This window comes from Heteronotia binoei, chromosome 8, assembly GCF_032191835.1.
Source record: "Heteronotia binoei isolate CCM8104 ecotype False Entrance Well chromosome 8, APGP_CSIRO_Hbin_v1, whole genome shotgun sequence".
Taxonomy (NCBI): Eukaryota; Metazoa; Chordata; class Lepidosauria; order Squamata; family Gekkonidae; genus Heteronotia; species Heteronotia binoei.
In genome coordinates this window covers 130829784-130846485 of record NC_083230.1, presented here as the reverse complement: position 1 = coordinate 130846485, position 16702 = coordinate 130829784, and the positions used below count along the sequence as shown (strand labels likewise).

The window sequence follows — 16702 nt, the reverse complement described above, 5'->3', positions numbered from 1 at the left end:
GCAGGGTTGCTTCTGGAATATCAGGGCAGGCAGCTGAAGCCAGAAAGACACAGGAACAGACTTCAGACAGACTATGAGAGGGCCAGTTTGCTCATCTCAGTTCCTGGGAACACGTGAGTTTGCAGACTGAACTGGTAAGAAGATTTCGTCAGGCTGTGCTCCATGGGAGAAAGTTCACAGCACGTTGGTGCTTTCTGAAAGCCAGCAGGGTAGGCCATGCTTCACATGTGTTGGACACCTCTGTGGGTACAAGTTGTGTATCCCCTGGCACAAATGTATGAGTACTTTATGTATCGCATATAAGGTAAGCTGGATGTAGTCAAACAAGAGATGGCAAGATTGAACATCAACATCTTGGGAATCAGTGAACTAAAATGGACAGGAATGGGTGAATTTAACTCAGAGGATCACTACATCTATTATTGTGGGCAAGAGTCCAGTAGAAGAAATGGTGTGGCCTTTATAGTTAACAAGTGGTGGTGGCGTCTACAAGCATAGCCAGCTTCAAGAGGGGGTTACTGTGATATTGAATGGTTTGCCTTGTATACGGACCGAGATCATTCTGTCATTTTTGAGATTGTATCCCTTTACTGCCTTCCTCACTCTCTTAAGAACGTAAGAGAAGCCATGTTGGATTGGCTTGCAAAACAGCCCTTTTTCAGCTCGCTTTTAAGATAGAACCCGGCTAAATTGGCCAAACTGACTTCTAGCCAACCTATACATGTTCCTGAATTGTAGCACCTTAATTATTAATCTATAATAGCTAACTGTTTTATCTAATTTAACTTAATCTATAAATGTAATTTAACAGTATTTTAATCTGTTTTATTGTAATGATTGTTTTTATGGGAATCATGGTTATACCATGTCTTGTGAGCCGCCCTGAGCCTGCCTTTTGCGGGGGAGGGCGGGATATAAAATTATTATTAATATTATTATTATTACTTGACTGTACAACTGAACAACAACAAAAGATGGTCATCTGACAGCAATGAGGATCCTGTGAATTTAGGGGGGAGGTATTTATGAGTTTCCTGCATTGTGCAGGTGATTGGACTAGATGACCCTGGAGGTCCCTTCCAACTCTATGATTCTATGATTCTGAATTAGATCTACCCTTAAAATCATAGAGTTGGAAAGGACCTCCAGGGTCATCTAGTCCAACCCCCTCCACAATGCAGGAAACTCACGGATACTTCCCCCTAAATTCACAGGATCCTCAATGCTGTCAGATGGCCATCCAGCTTCTGTTTAAAAACCTCCAAGGAAGGAGAGCCCACCACCTCCCGAGGAGGAAGCCTGTTCCATTGATGAACCCCTCTAAACTCACAAACCCCTCCCCCTAAATTCACAGGATCCTCATTGCTGTCAGATGGCCATCTAGCCTCTGTTGAAAAACCTCCAAGGAAGGAGAGCCCACCACCTCCCGAGGAGGAAGCCTGTTCCACTGAGGAACCGCTCTAAACTCACAAACCCCTCCCCCTAAATTCACAGGATCCTCATTGCTGTCAGAAGGCCATCTAGCCTCTGTTGAAAAACCTCCAAGGAAGGAGAGCCCACCACCTCCTGAGGAGGAAGCCTGTTCCACTGAGGAACCCCTCTAAACTCACAATCCCCTCCCCTTAAATTCACAGGATCCTCATTGCTGTCAGATGGCCATCCAGCTTCTGTTTAAAAACCTCCAAGGAAGGAGGCTTCACGACCTCCCGAGGAAGTCCACTAAGGAACTGCTCAGGAAGTTCTTCCTAATGTTGAGCTGGAAACTCTTCTGATTTAATTTTAACCCCTTGGTTCTGGTCCTACCTTCCAGGGCCACAGAAAACAATTCCACACCATCCTCTATAAGACAGCCTTCAAGGACTTGAAGATGGTGATCCTATCACCTCTCAGCCGCCTCCTCTCCAGGCTAAACAGGCCCCGCTCCTTCAACCTTTCTTCATAGAATTTGGTCTCCAGATGCCTCACCATCTTTGTCGCCCTCCTCTGGACCCGTTCCAGCTTGTCTAGATCCTTCTTAAAATGTGGTGCCCAAAACTGAACACGAGACTCCAGGTGAGGTCTTACCAGTAAAGCGACACCATCCCTTCACGTGATCTGGACACTAGACTTCTGTTGATACAGCCCATAATCGCACTGGCCTTTTTAGCCACTCCATCAAACTGCACCACACTGCTGACTCATGCTCAGCGTATGATCCACTAAGACCCGTAGATCCTACTGCCAAGACCAGTCTGATGAAGAAGAAGAGGAGGAGGAGGAGGAGGATATTGGATTTATACTCTGCACCTCACTTGGAGACTCAGAGCAGCTTACAGTCTGCTTTCCCTTCCTCTCCCCACAACACACACGCTGTGATGTAGGCGAGGCTGAGAGAGCTCTTTCAAGGACTGTGGCTAACTCAGAGTCACTCAGCAGGTGCATGTGGAGGAGTCGGGAATCAAACCCAGTTCTCCCAGATTGGAGTCCATGCTCTTAATCACTACACCAAACTGACCTCCTAGTTCTATTGCTCCCTCCAAATTCTGCAAGCTTGCTTTAAGACATCTTGCATTATCCATACCTTCCTTCCAACAAAAAAAATCCCTGGGGAAAGGGAACTCAAAGGGAGAAAGTTGCTCTGTTTTATGTTTACAATAAGTCCTTTTTTGAAACACCACAGATTCTCTGGCGTAAATCTAACAGGGCCTGGAGTGACACGCCAGAAAATGTGCACATCTTCCCATGCGGCTGCCATCTTGGATACATGCAAGGATGGCTGGAAAGAAAGGCACATCTCCTGCAACACTTTTTAAAAGAGACTCCATTTGCAGGTCTGAATCCCTGTTAGCAGTTCACCTGGCCACAAGAATTCAGAAGCCCAGAATACAACCCCATCTCATGCATTTTATTAGGACCAGGCAAATTGCACAGACCATAAAATCAGACCAGGGAAGAGGTTGGGTGATAAAGCTGAGGACAAAATCACTACTCCAGCCCACAGCATGATGCCATGTTCTGGATGTGCCTCTGGGTATAAATTATCTTTCTCTCCCCTGACGATGTGAGACACGACCCAGGCAAATCCCCTGAGCTCCCAGCCACTACACGTCATTCCCTGAAGGCCTCCAATCCAGGATCATCCCCAAAGGACCCTCGTCCAAGAACAGAATTCTGCTCTCCCGGGTAGCATCAGTTTGGTATAGCTCTGACTGCTCCACAGCACCAGAGACTTCACACTGGCAGAGGAGACAGGCTTTCGAGACCCTGTGTAGGTTCCACATCTTGGGGCTCCCATGCAGTAACATCATGACAACTTTAGGCTAAACTGATCTTGCAAACAGGAGAAGCAGGGACCAAAAGCCCAGAGAAGGAGGCGGAAGAGAAGCAGGAGGACTCCTACCTTGACTTGTCGTCTGCGTGCAAAGGTGAGTAGCAGCTTTCCCCAGCCAACAGTATTTCTAGATGCTGAGTAGTTCCCTTCTCAAAGGGCAGGCAGAAACGGGTGGGCTTCTCGAGCCCCTTGGCTGACAAAACAGCCACTCCAGGTGAACCATACTGAGCTATCTCAGTCTGTACCCCATTCCCTTTTCTGAAAAGTGTGCAGGCATACGAAAGCTTAAAATCCAAATAAAACTTTGTTGGTCTTAAAGGTTCTACTTGACTCCTACTTCGTCATACTGAGCAATGGTTTGTTCAGGTTTCTCTTAAAAAAAACGTTCAGTAGAATGGAATGGAGTCCACATAGCGTTTTCCCTGAGATTACAGAACACACCAAGAGCAAAGGGTGACAGATTGTGGTTTTGCTGCTTTGGCAGCTTAAATTAATGCAATCAAGTTGCACATGGAAGAGTGGGGAATCAAACCTGGTTCTCCCTGATGAGAGTCTGCACACTTAACCACTACTCCAAACTGGCTCAGTGAGGGAGGGATGGTGGCTCAGGGGTAGAGCATCTGCTCAGTAAGCAGAAGGTCCCAGGTTCAATCCCCGGCATCTCCAACTCAAAAGGGTCCAGGCAAATAGGAGTGAAAAACCTCAGCTTGAGACCCTGGAGAGCCGCTGCCAGTCTGAGGAGACAAGACTGACTTGGATGGACTGAGAGTCTGATTCAGTATATGTTCATATGTTCATGGCTCTGTGACAGAGCTCTTTGAGCCTAATATGAATTTCATGAAGAAGTCTTAGCTTGGTGTCAATAGACTGATATTACAGAAGAGAATGGCTCTATGAAAAAGCATTTCTGTGCGAAACATGATCCATTAGTCGACTGGCACATCAGGAGAAGAAAGAATCCTTTGGTGCCAATATTTTGATTCCACACAGTAAATGCTGAAAGACTGTGACTGCATGTCTCAAATGAACTTTTCTGTATAGGAATTGGGATACCTTAAGAGAATTGGATGAACACACTTCTATTGAGGAACCTATCCCCTTTGGAAATAGATTTTGCACTGTCTATGAGGTATCATGGAAGAACAAACAGAGACTTTTCTAAATTGGTTTATAAATTCTTTATTGGGTATATACACAGTTGTCTGTTGCTTTTTTCCCTGCAATGTTCTGTGTTGCTTGTTGCCGTGTTGGTCTGAAGCAGCAGAACAAAGTGAGGGTCGAGGGGCACCTTTAAGACCAACAACGTTTTATTCTGAGGTTAACCTTTTTTGTGTATGCACAACAAAGCATATCCCCAGAATAAGATGTTCTTGGTCTTAAAGGTTCCGCTGAACTCAGACTTTGTTCAAAGGAAGCAGGTAGATGCAGGATGGGGAAAACAAAGACACAGTCTTTTTGCAAGGGGGAGACCCAGGGATGGGCCAAGAATATCTGGCACCCTAGTCAAGGCTTAACTTCTGGCACGCCCCCCCCCCCACACACTGATAACATAACCAAGTCACTAGCCCAGGGGTGTGGAACAGTGGTTCTCCAGGTGCTTTTTGCCTACAACTCCCGTCAGCCCCAGCCATTGGCCATGCTGGCTGGGGCTGATGGGAGTTGTAGGCAAAAAAACATCTGGAGAGCCACTGTTCCCCACCCCTGCACTAGGCAGTCACCTAGTTTGCCTACTCATGGCAGGGCCAGCCCTGAGGAAGAAGGAGAAGAAGACCGCAGATTTATACCCCTCCCTTTTCTTTGAATCAGAGACTCAGAGCGGCTTACAATCTCCTTTATCTTTTTCCCCACAACAAACACTTTTCCTATGAAGAAAGGTGAAAACGCTTGGGGCTCTTTAGCTTGCAGAAACGTTGACTGCGGGGTGACATGATAAAGGTTTACAAGATTATGCACAGGATACAGAAGGTAGAGAAAGGAGTGATTTTCTCCCTTTCTCACAATATGAGAACGCGTGGGCGCTCCATGAAATTGCTGAGCAGTCGGGTTAGAACTGATAAAAGGAAGTCCTTCTTCACCCAAAGGGTGATTAACATGTGGAATTCACAGCCACAGGAGGTGGTGGCAGCTACAAGCATAGCCAGATTCACGAGGGGACTGGATAAAAATATGGAGCAGAGGTCCATCAGTGGCTCTTAGCCGCAGCATATTGTTGGAACTGTCTGGGGCAGTGATGCTCTGTATTCTTGGTGCTTTTTTGGGGGGGGAGCGGAAGCGATTCTAGCCCCACTTGTGAACCTCCAGATGGCACTTTTTTTTTTTTTTTGCCTCTGTGTGACACAGTGTTGGACTGGATGGGCCATTGGCCTGATCCAACAGGGCTTCTCTTATGTTCTTATGTGCGTGGGGCTGAGAGAGATCATTGAGGGGTGCTGAGGTGGAAAGCTTTGGTGGAGGGAGGGAGGAACCAGAACTCATGAATCAGTAACACATCCAATATCCATTTGGGGGGGGGGGGGGCGGTGTTAGCCAAATTGCCTCTGAGATCAAATTGGGGAATTAAACTAATAGGCAAATGGCCAGAGCAGGATCGATGACCTATGCCTACGGGTGTCAAAATTCTCCAGAGACCCAACGAAATGAGGAGAATTGCTGCTAAAATTCAAGGTGTTTATTAATAATAAGTTCTCATACAGTTACACTAGCATTCACACCATCGTAATAGAACTAGGAATATTCAGTGAAAAATTGGATAGGGACATTTGCATTAGCAGGATTGAGGCATCGATCACGGGGTGATACGACTACCTGTCCAAAGAGAAGAGAAGCTCTCAATAGCCATGGCAGGAGGAAAGGGGGGCAGCAAGAACCGGCCAGATCAGAGGCTGGAGGCAACCTTTGCTGGCAATAAGGGGGTCCGGGAGGGGCCCAGAACACCCACTTACTTGACCTTAAATAGTCAGATTCAGAACTTGAAGTCAAAAGGGGCAGTGACCACGTGGCAGTAGCCCTCATTGGAGTGGACATTTGATCTTAGCCCTGTTGATTGGTTCCCACTGAGGACCAATGAAGGCCGGGATTCTGTTACCACGTGACAATTTGGAGTCCAGAGACTAACTGCCTGTGACACCTCTAGGGAACTTTAGCAGAACAAAAAGGAGGGAAGGGAAAACAATGGGTGTGGCCAGTCGGCAGCTAGTCTCGATGTTGGGTATTGACTTGTTGATGAGTCCCTGGCTTCGTTGGTGCAGCCTCCTTTCATCTGAGCCAGCAGTAGTCTGTAGGCAGAGGCGTGGTTGCAGCTGCGAACGTGTTGTGGCTGCTTTGCAGTACTAAGAACATAAGAACATCAGAGAATCCATGTTGGATCAGTCCAATAGCACATCCAGTCCAACACTCTCTGTCACATAAGAGTATAAGAGAAGCCATGTTGGATCAGGACAATGGCCCATCCAGTCCAACACTCTGTGTCACACCGTGGCCAAAAAACCCAAGCACCATCAGAAGGTCCACCAGTGGGGCTAGAAGCCCTCCCACTGTGCCCCACCCCAAACACCAGGAATCACTGCCCCAGACAGAGAGTTCCAACAATACGCTGTGGCTAATAGCCACTGATGGACCTCTGCTCCATATGCTTCTCCAATCCTCTCTTGAAGCTGTCTATGCTTGAAGCCGCCACCACCTCCTGTGACAGCGAATTGTATGTGTTAATCACCCTTTGAGTGAAGAAGGACTTCCTATTATCCGTTCTAACCCGACTGCTCAGCAATTTCACGGAGTGCCCACAAGTTCTCGTAATATGAGAAAGGGAGAAAAGTACTTTTTTCTCTACCTTTTCTATCCCATGCAGAATCTTGTAATGCTGGCCAAGAAGGAACTGTGTTGTCCTTCTTCCACCCTCCATTTGGAAAATGGTTTTTCCCCCAGCCTCCGGGTTTTCCTCTTAGTGTGGGGAAGCCTAGTCAGTTGGAGGGGGTGACTGGGAACGTAGCCTTCCTGCCTACTACTGTGTATTTCAAATGTGCATTCAGAGTCTCATGCATGGCTCTGTGTTAGTCTCTGGGCTGAAAGTCCCCTTTCCTAGCAATATTTGGCTAAGTGCTAGAACGTGAAATGCAGTCCATTGCAGATGACCACCCATAGCGGACAGTCCAAAGTGGGAAGTTATGGGGGATCTTTGGGAGACCACGGCTCCTGGCTCACAGGGGGACACTATTCCAAGGACCAGGCCTCAGATTCAGTGGAAGCTAACAGGAGCACAGCTCCTGAACCTTTCTGAGAATTCCACCTCCTCCTTCTGAGAGTTCCACCTCCTTGTCCATTGAATAGTAGGCGCAGCTGCATAACAATCTCTGGATGAGCTCCATCACCTATTTTTCTACAAAATGACCCCTCCCGAGGACCCTACATCTTCCACATTACTGTGAACTTCAAGCTGCCTAGGAGGCATCTCAAATATGCTTGCCATTCCAAGAGGTCTTCTTTCACTTGTTTCCCCCCTCCATCTTACAGGTGACTCCTCAACTCTTAATGGGAGAGAAGAACCGGACACGAGTGGTGGAGTTTATCTTCCTGGGTTTCTCCGGCATTCCAAACAGCCACATCTACCTCTTCCTGCGTTCCTAACCATTTACTTGGTCACCGTGCTGGGGAACCTCATGATATTTACTCTGATTCAACTGGATCCCAGCCTCCGTACCCCCATGTATTACTTCCTCAGCCATCTCTCCAGCTTAGACATTTGCCTGTCCTCTGTCACAGTCCCAAGATTCTGGTGAACTTCTTGCGCCAGAAACAAACCATCACCTACAACCAATGCCTGGCCCAGGTATTCTTCTTACTCACTTTCTCAGGGACAGAGGGTGCCATGTTGGCTGTCATGGCCTATGATCGCTATGCTGCCATCTGCAAGCCTTTGCATTACTCTCACCTCATGAGCCCCAAGGTGTGCACCATCCTAGCCTTGGCCACTTGGATCTGGGGGCACCATAGACTCCGCTCTCCATACAGCGCTCAGCACCACGTTGTCCTTCTGTGGAGTCAACCAGATTCCTCACATCTTGTGTGATGTCCCCCCACTGTTGAAAATTGCTTGCAACAGTGCACACTTCAATGACTCTGTAATCCACATCTCAAGCTTTTTAGTGGGTGGGGGTCCCTTCTTCTTCATCATTCTCTCCTATGTCTTCATCCTGTCTTCCATCTTGAAGATCCGTTCCACCAACACCAAGCGCAAAGCCTTCTCCACCTGTGCTTCTCACGTCACTGTTGTCATCATTTATTTTGGAAACGGAATGCTTAACTATAACCGTCCAAGCGCTGGTTATTCCTTAGAGATTGACACTCTGGTCTCAATCATGTTCTGTATAATCCCCCCTATGGTCAACCCCCTCATCTACAGCCTCCGGAACAAGGACATGAGAGAGGCCTTCCGGAAGGTTCTAGAAAGCCAGGCAAAGGTGAAACATCACAATACTATGAATTAAGGCACCAGAGATGTTTGTATTCCCTTTAGAGCTACTAATTGTGGGACAATATGGATTCGGTGGTTTGTTTGTTTGTTTTTTCCGTAGTGGACATGTTGTGGCAGTAAGAAAGACACAGGTTCAACAGGCGAATTGAAACATATGAAATAGGGTATTAGAACATGAGTAACACACACTATACAAAATAAGCTAAGCCCAAGAATTAGGGGATATGGAAGGACAGAATGAATGAAAAAAAAATGGTCATGGTAGAGAGCACAGCCTATGCTCAATTTCCAAATGCTCAGTTCTAAGCATTTCCCAGTTACCAGACTTTCTGGCTCCCGTGAAGCTTAGATGTGTTATGACTATGGCACAATGTCTTAGCTAGTTAGATGTTTCTTCTCATAGGAGAGTATTTACCATGACTAGATGAGTGGCTATTCTGTCAATGGCACTTGAAGGGAAATACAAAAAGCTCCCATGAAGCGGAATCACAGGGACATGTCTTTTCCATTGCCCTTTTTATAAAGATTTATGGGATAAGAATATTTCTTCCCTCTTTGATACATCAACACTTTCCATGGATGAGGTCTGCTTGGAGGAACGTTTTTCAGACGAGAATCCAACTCTCTCTAGGAAAGTGCCCAAAGTTTTGTGTTCATGTGACAAAATTCTGTACTAAGTAACAGAGCTATACATATACTTTCATACACACACACATACAAACATATTTATTTATTTATTTATTAGGCTTGTTAGGAAAAATAATTAGTTCATTTATTCAACACAAGAGAAGGCTTAGAAAGACCCCCCACACTCTCCAGCACCTGTCTGACAGTTGAGTTATTTCTGAGTGGTAGCTTCCTGATGTGGTTTGCGGGTAAGCCATTTCCTATTGCAGCATCTCAAGCAGCTTGTTAGTTTCTGACCCACTTTTCCAACCCACTCCCCCTCATTGTTTCTTTTCAGACCTAAGCCCTTCCAAACAAGGACCTTTTGCTTTCTTTAAGGTTTGTTAAATACAGGTTTTTTTATATATATAGTTAGTCAATATTCAGCATAAATAGTGAGTAGAGTGCACAACAAAGAATTAATCAACCACTAGGGCAAGATTTAGTTTTAGAGCGGTATACTCAGTTGAGTCATGTGCACTGTTATTGCATAGATAAGAGGTACTTCAAAGGGCACCTGCAGATGTTTGTGAGTGGTTATCTGTCACCCTTCAGTGGTTAGTGTTTGTTTGAAATGCAAAATCACAAGGTTAGTAAAGTTCACAATATGGAGTCGGTTGTGCTAACTGAATACCATTCTAGCTAAGCATATAGATAAAGTTACAAGTTCTGAGAAGAGGAAAATGTTGTTGAGAGGATATTTGTACCTTTGCCTTATATGGTCATAGGATGTTTGTACCTAATATGGTCATAGCCCAAGCCTAAACGGACGTGGAACCTAGACTGTGCGCTCTGCGTCAATGGGCAGTTAGCCTCAGAGCAAGATAGGGATTTGTGACGTCGGGCAACCTATAAAAGGCAAGGGCATGGCAAAAACAAACCAGAGGGAGACAGCCTTGTTACCTGTTTCTTCCTCTCCTCTTTTGCAAAAGTGAAATAAAGCGGTTTTCTCTGAACAACAAAGCCTACTGCCTGGTGATTGTTGGTTGGGTGGGGCATTGTCCCAAAACCGGTTAACAATTTCTGGTGTCAGAAGTGGGATAAAAAGCCCCTTTTTGGGGTTGGGCCTCTGGTCCATTGGAGGGCAGGGCGAACGCTCCTCTCCTGTGAATTGGAGGGATCCCCAGCCGAGTTCGGCTGCCATCTCACTGCTTGAAGCGCGGCTCTCTGCTCCCCAAGAATCCACCAAGGAGGCGTTCAGTTGAAAACCAACCACCGGGGAGGACCCTGTCGTACGGAACCGGTGAGTAAAACACAAATAGTTGGGGAAATTAAAGTAGTGTTGGGTGTTTGAGGCTGTTGTTGGTGTGATTGGTGTATTTGTGGACTCTGCAGTTCCCTTGGTGGCCGTGATCATCCGGGACCAAGGGTCAGAGTCGTGAGAAACTGTCCAAACCCTTGTGTTTCCTTGGCTTGAAGGATCCCTTACCTTCTTGCCTAAAACCCCTCCTTTGTCTTGTTGTCTGGTATTTGGGATGGGAAATCAGAAGTCAAAGGTAAAGAGGACAGGTACCAAAGGGAAAGGGAATTCCGTTGGAGATGCCCAGACTTCAGGAGGGCAGAGGAAGCCCGGGCCGAGGTCAGGAATTCCCGGAGACAGCCATTAGGAAGGCTGATCTCCCACTGGGATAGGGTCTCTACAGGACATGAGACAAAAGAGGAGATGGTTCGTCTGTGGTAGAACCGTCTGGCCATACTTTGATATTGGGTCACTTAAGGTGGCCACAATATTTGGAACAGAGCCTGGTCCCAGAGTGGGAAAGGAAGATCCGTACATTTAGCTGTGAATAGGTTTCATTAGACACGGCTGTTCCTCCCCGGCTTCACTTAAGGTGGCCTGGGAGGAGTCTAAACAAAACAATCAGAAAATGTTTTTCATTTGACCCTTTAGAATATAAGCCCATCTGTTCCCCATGGAAGGAGGGAAATAGAAAAGAGTGGGGGGGAAAAGATGAAGTGGTTGTGGCTGCCCCTCCCCCCTTCACTCTCCTGTGGGCGAGATAGTGGCCGCCTTAAGTGGAGAAAGGCAGGGTCATCTCCTCCCTTACAAAGAGGCGAAACTGAAAAGAGTTGAAAATTATTTTTTACAAAAGGAGAGAAAGCCCCGGCAAATTATTGAAGCCAGAGAAAAAGAAAAATTAAAGAATGCCCCCCCTTAGGTAAGTGTCTATGGGAGACCAATTGGGGTAAGGTCCCACTAACCAGTTCAGATTAGCTGGCAGGGATCATATACATAAAAGCTAAAGGAAATTTAGAGGAAGATGAGGAAGAAATTAGTGAAGAAAAATCAGAAGTGAAGCAGAAGACTGATAGTGATGTAGAAACTGCAATTCAGGAGGAAGAAGAGGGGTGAAAAGACAGCCCTCTTACAGTTTGCAGTTTGTAAACGGTGGGTGTGAGAGTACATTCAGGAATGCAAATGCTATCTTGGCATAAAACCTGACTGGAGATAGATTAAAAAAAAAAAGGCTGCAAGAATCATTATTTTATATAGAGGTAATTTTTTATTGGCACTAATGGTTGCTTAGAAGGATTAGACAAAATTTGGGAGGATAATTATATTTACGGCTTGGATTCAGTGCGGAATTTCAGCTGCACTGGGTCTCTGTGTCTTTTATTGATTACATTGGCTTCCACTGTGTAAAGGTGAACTTAAAAATATATATATCTTAGTAGTTACTGAGTCATGTTTGTGGCATCCTCACTTGAGTTTTTGATTGCACAGGGTTTTGTACAATCAATTTCTGGTTATTATGATCATGTGCTTTGCTGGATCAAAGCCAAGGTTTGTTGGGTTTAGTTAATAGGTAGATTTCTATTGTGTATTAGGAGCATCTGTTTGACTAGTGTTGGAAAACAGATGCCCGGATAAACCAACTCTCTTGCCATTAAATAACGTTATTGAAAACTAGAGCTGATACTCTCAGTGTCTAAAAGAGGTCTTCGTATGAGGAGGTTTAGATATGTGTCAGAGTTTGATATGAAGGGCTTTTGAATGTAGTCATGAGACAGGGGTCACAAAACCCAGGTTTGCAGAGACAGGACGAGAGCAGAGAAGAGGGGGTGAATTGTGAAGGGGGAGCAAGGACGGGGTTGAAACAGAAGAATTGGTAAGGCAGCAAGGTGTTATGAGGATTTGACATGGAGGGGGTTCAGGGCTGTCTGGCATTTAGTCCCTCCCTTAGCCGAGCCTTTGTTAACTTTAAGGATGGGCGAGTTAGGTATAGATGTGGAATTTTTGGTGGATTCAGGAGCAAGGAGTGGAGAATGTATACAAATGTTGTGTCAGAAGGAATGTTGGGGCAGGGAAATTTGAAACTCTGGAAAGTTGTGTGGGAAGGCATTGTAAAATTGTGAAAATAGAAATTGTGAGGGCTCAGTGCCCATTTTAAAACCCCTTAAAGTTCAATACAAGGGGAGAGCAGGTGTGGAGCTGTATGAGTTCCTTTGGATGCCTAAAACAGGTATTTGCCTGTTGGGAGTTAGAGATTTAATGTTCAAATTGGGTCTGTATGACTGCGCTGAAAGAAGTGCATGAAACAAAAAAATTGACCCCAAAGTTTTGGCGTGCCCAGGCAACCCAGGACTGTTACAGAACCCCCCCAGTAATATAAGTGTATACTGTGATTGATTTGAAATCTTTTTTTCTGTGTTCCCCTGGCCAGTGAGTGGCCTCACACTGACACTGGCCATTTGACCAGGTTTCAATGGAAAGTACTGCCCCAGGGGTACACAGAATCCCCCACAATTTGGGGGAAGCATTTGGCTTCTGTATTACAAGAATGGAAAATGTAGATGACTTGTTGATAAGTAGAATTGTACATGTGTTTGGGGAACTATGTGTGAAAAAGGTCTGCTAACATCCCAGGAAAAGAACCTTGCCCACCATAATCTGGTTAAGAAGACCCCCTGGGCATAGGGGCCCTCCCCTCCGTTTACTTATCGGGAAAAGGAAATGAAAATAGCAAAAAGTAGGGGGGCAGAGTTAAAACAGGGAGTGTTAACTCTGCCAGACGGCTGGCAATGGTTGTTAGAAGGACTTGTCAGAGAGGTTTTAAAAGCTTTGCATGAGGAAAGACATTGGGAAACATGAATTTTGGTCCAGACCTTTCTAGAAAAATTTGTGGGATGATGGGTGTGGTCCCAGGCCAAACGCTCTGGTGGCCAGATGTATTCCTTGCCAGTGGGCAAACAAAACACAACTCTCAGAAAACTGAGATGGGTGGGAGAACCGTTGGCAGTGCATCCCTTCGAATGTATCCAGTGTGATTTCATTGATTTGCCTCAGGTGGGAAGGGTTAAACACTGCCTGGTCCTCACTGACCAATTGACTGGGTGAATAGAAGCTTTCCCCACAACCAGAGCAACTGCTAATATGGTGACTAGAATACTATTGGAACAGACTAACCAGAGTGTGAAGTGTTACCTCTAGTATTATTTGACATCCAGACAAGGCCTCATCAGTTTACTGGCCTTTCACTATTTGAGTGCTTGTACGGCATGGGAGTTTGGGACGTAATCCCAGGCTCTGGAATTCCCGACTTGCACCTACTGAAAGATGCCTATTTAAGAAAATATTTGCTGGCACCTGTTTTTCATTCTCTCTTGCAATAGGGTGGCTGGAGTGACTGTTCAGAGGGCACCCCTCGAGACCCCGGTCCATTCCTATGTGCCAGGCCAGTGGGCATACATCAAAGCGTGGAAGACAGAGTCCCTGGCTCCAAAGTGGTTGGGTCCCACCAAATCCTTCTAACTACGGAGACAGCAATCCGGACGAAAGTAGTAGGGTGGAATCATCACACCAGGGCAAAACACGCTGTAACCCCAGATGCCGAATGGGAAGCCATCCCTGTTCCTGGAGAAGCACTGAAAACAACCCTAAAACGAAGGAGTTAAAATAAATGCGGGGAAGGGTTTTATTTACAGGAAATGTGTGTGTACATAATGATATAAAAATTCGCCAATTTAGAGGAAGGGGCACATGTGGAAAAATTGAGTGGAATATAGAATTTAGAAAAAAGGGAAGTGACGAGTGGAAACCTTACTTTTGGGGAATAACTGATGAATATTTGTGGGGCAGATGGGGCTCTGCGGACTTTAAAGGAAAACTATTATTTCATCAAACAGACATAGAAGGAATCCCCAGCCCATTTGGATTGAAGGATCAGGTCCCGGGGAAGTGGGCCTGGCAGCCGAATTTTTGGGGAAGGTATAGGTGTAGAAGGTGCCCCTGGAGTCCGGGATCTGTCTACATTATCAAGCCGGACGAACATTTATGTGGGCTCTGGGTGATCCCAAACCCCTATCCTGGACCCAACAACAACGACTAGAAGCCGTAGTACAGGCCTGGATCAGTCCAGAGCAGGTAAAAGAAATAACGCTGTGGAAAAAGAAGTGGTGTACACATTTAGACTTGCTTCTTATTGGACAGGCATCCCCAGAACCATTTATTGCAGACAGAAGGATGGCCGGGAGGTGTATTCTCCAGTTGGAAGCAGGGTCTGTTCTTCCTGGGGATACTACTACTGGGTTTGATAACACTCCCTTGCATAATACCACTCATCAGAGGGCTAGTAAATTCTGCAGTGCAGGCTGCACTTCCTCCTAGTAAGAACAGATTGCCAACCACTGACAGATTATGAAGTAATACACACAACCCGAGTGTAGGAATGGGGAGTGAATAAATGAAGAAGGTATAAAAATAAAAGGGGGGATTGTTAGGAAAATAATTAGTTCATTTATTCAACACAAGAGAAGGCTTAGAAAGAGCCCCCACACTCTCCAGCACCTGTCTGACAGTTGAGTTATTTCTGAGTGGTAGCTTCCTGATGTGGTTTGCGGGTAAGCCATTTCCTATTGCAGCATCTCAAGCAGCTTGTTAGTTTCTGACCCACTTTTCCAACCCACTCCCCCTCATTGTTTCTTTTCAGACCTAAGCCCTTCCAAACAAGGACCTTTTGCTTTCTTTAAGGTTTGTTAAATACAGGTTTTTTATATATATATAGTTAGTCAATATTCAGCATAAATAGTGAGTAGAGTGCACAACAAAGAATTAATCAACCACTAGGGCAAGATTTAGTTTTAGAGCGGTATACTCAGTTGAGTCATGTGCACTGTTATTGCATAGATAAGAGGTACTTCAAAGGGCACCTGCAGATGTTTGTGAGTGGTTATCTGTCACCCTTCAGTGGTTAGTGTTTGTTTGAAATGCAAAATCACAAGGTTAGTAAAGTTCACAATATGGAGTCGGTTGTGCTAACTGAATACCATTCTAGCTAAGCATATAGATAAAGTTACAAGTTCTGAGAAGAGGAAAATGTTGTTGAGAGGATGTTTGTACCTTTGTCTTATATGGTCATAGGATGTTTGTACCTAATATGGTCATAGCCCAAGCCTAAACGGACGTGGAACCTAGACTGTGCGCTCTGCGTCGATGGGCAGTTAGCCTCAGAGCAAGATAGGGATCTGTGACGTCGGGCAACCTATAAAAGGCAAGGGCATGGCAAAAACAAACCAGAGGGAGACAGCCTTGTTACCTGTTTCTTCCTCTCCTCTTTTGCAAAAGTGAAAATAAAGCGGTTTTCTCTGAACAACAAAGCCTACTGCCTGGTGATTGTTGGTTGGGTGGGGCATTGTCCCAAAACAGGTTAACAGGCTTATATTTCATCTTTTCCCGTAAAAGGGCTCAAGGTAGATACTTATATGCATACTTACATACATACTTAAATACATACTAACATACATACATACTTACAGACATGCATACATATATACATACTTACATGCATACATACATACTAGTATGCATACATACTTACATGCAGATCTTTTGTTTTTGGCATGATCTTAATGTGTTTAACATATATTTCAAATGGTATAATGTATTTACTGTGCCTTAAAACCCACATGGTGGAACTTAAAGGGCCTCATGTCTTTCTTGAAACGCCTGTTACTCTATGCAGGCCTTGGATTCCCAGTTGTCCCAGATCAGAGTCCGTGCTCTTAACCACTACACCAAACTGACCTTCTAGTTCTATTGCTCCCTCCAAATTCTGTAAGCTTGCTTTAGGACACCTTGCATTGTCCATTTCTTCCTTCCAACAACAACAACAAAAAACCTGGGGAAAGGGAATTCCAAGGGAGAAAGCTGTTCTGTTTTATGTTTACAATAAGTCCTTTTTTGAAACACCACGGATTCTCTGGCATAAATTGTCCCTTGATGTCCCCGGCCAAAGGAAGCCCGTTTGAAATCTACG

General features: G+C 45.4%; 1 pseudogene; it reads left to right on the top strand.

Moving 5' to 3' along the window:
- Positions 1 to 7837: 7837 nt before the first annotated feature.
- On the top strand, positions 7838 to 8793 carry LOC132575827 (olfactory receptor 5T7-like; annotated as a pseudogene).
- The last annotated feature ends 7909 nt before the right edge of the window (positions 8794 to 16702 follow it).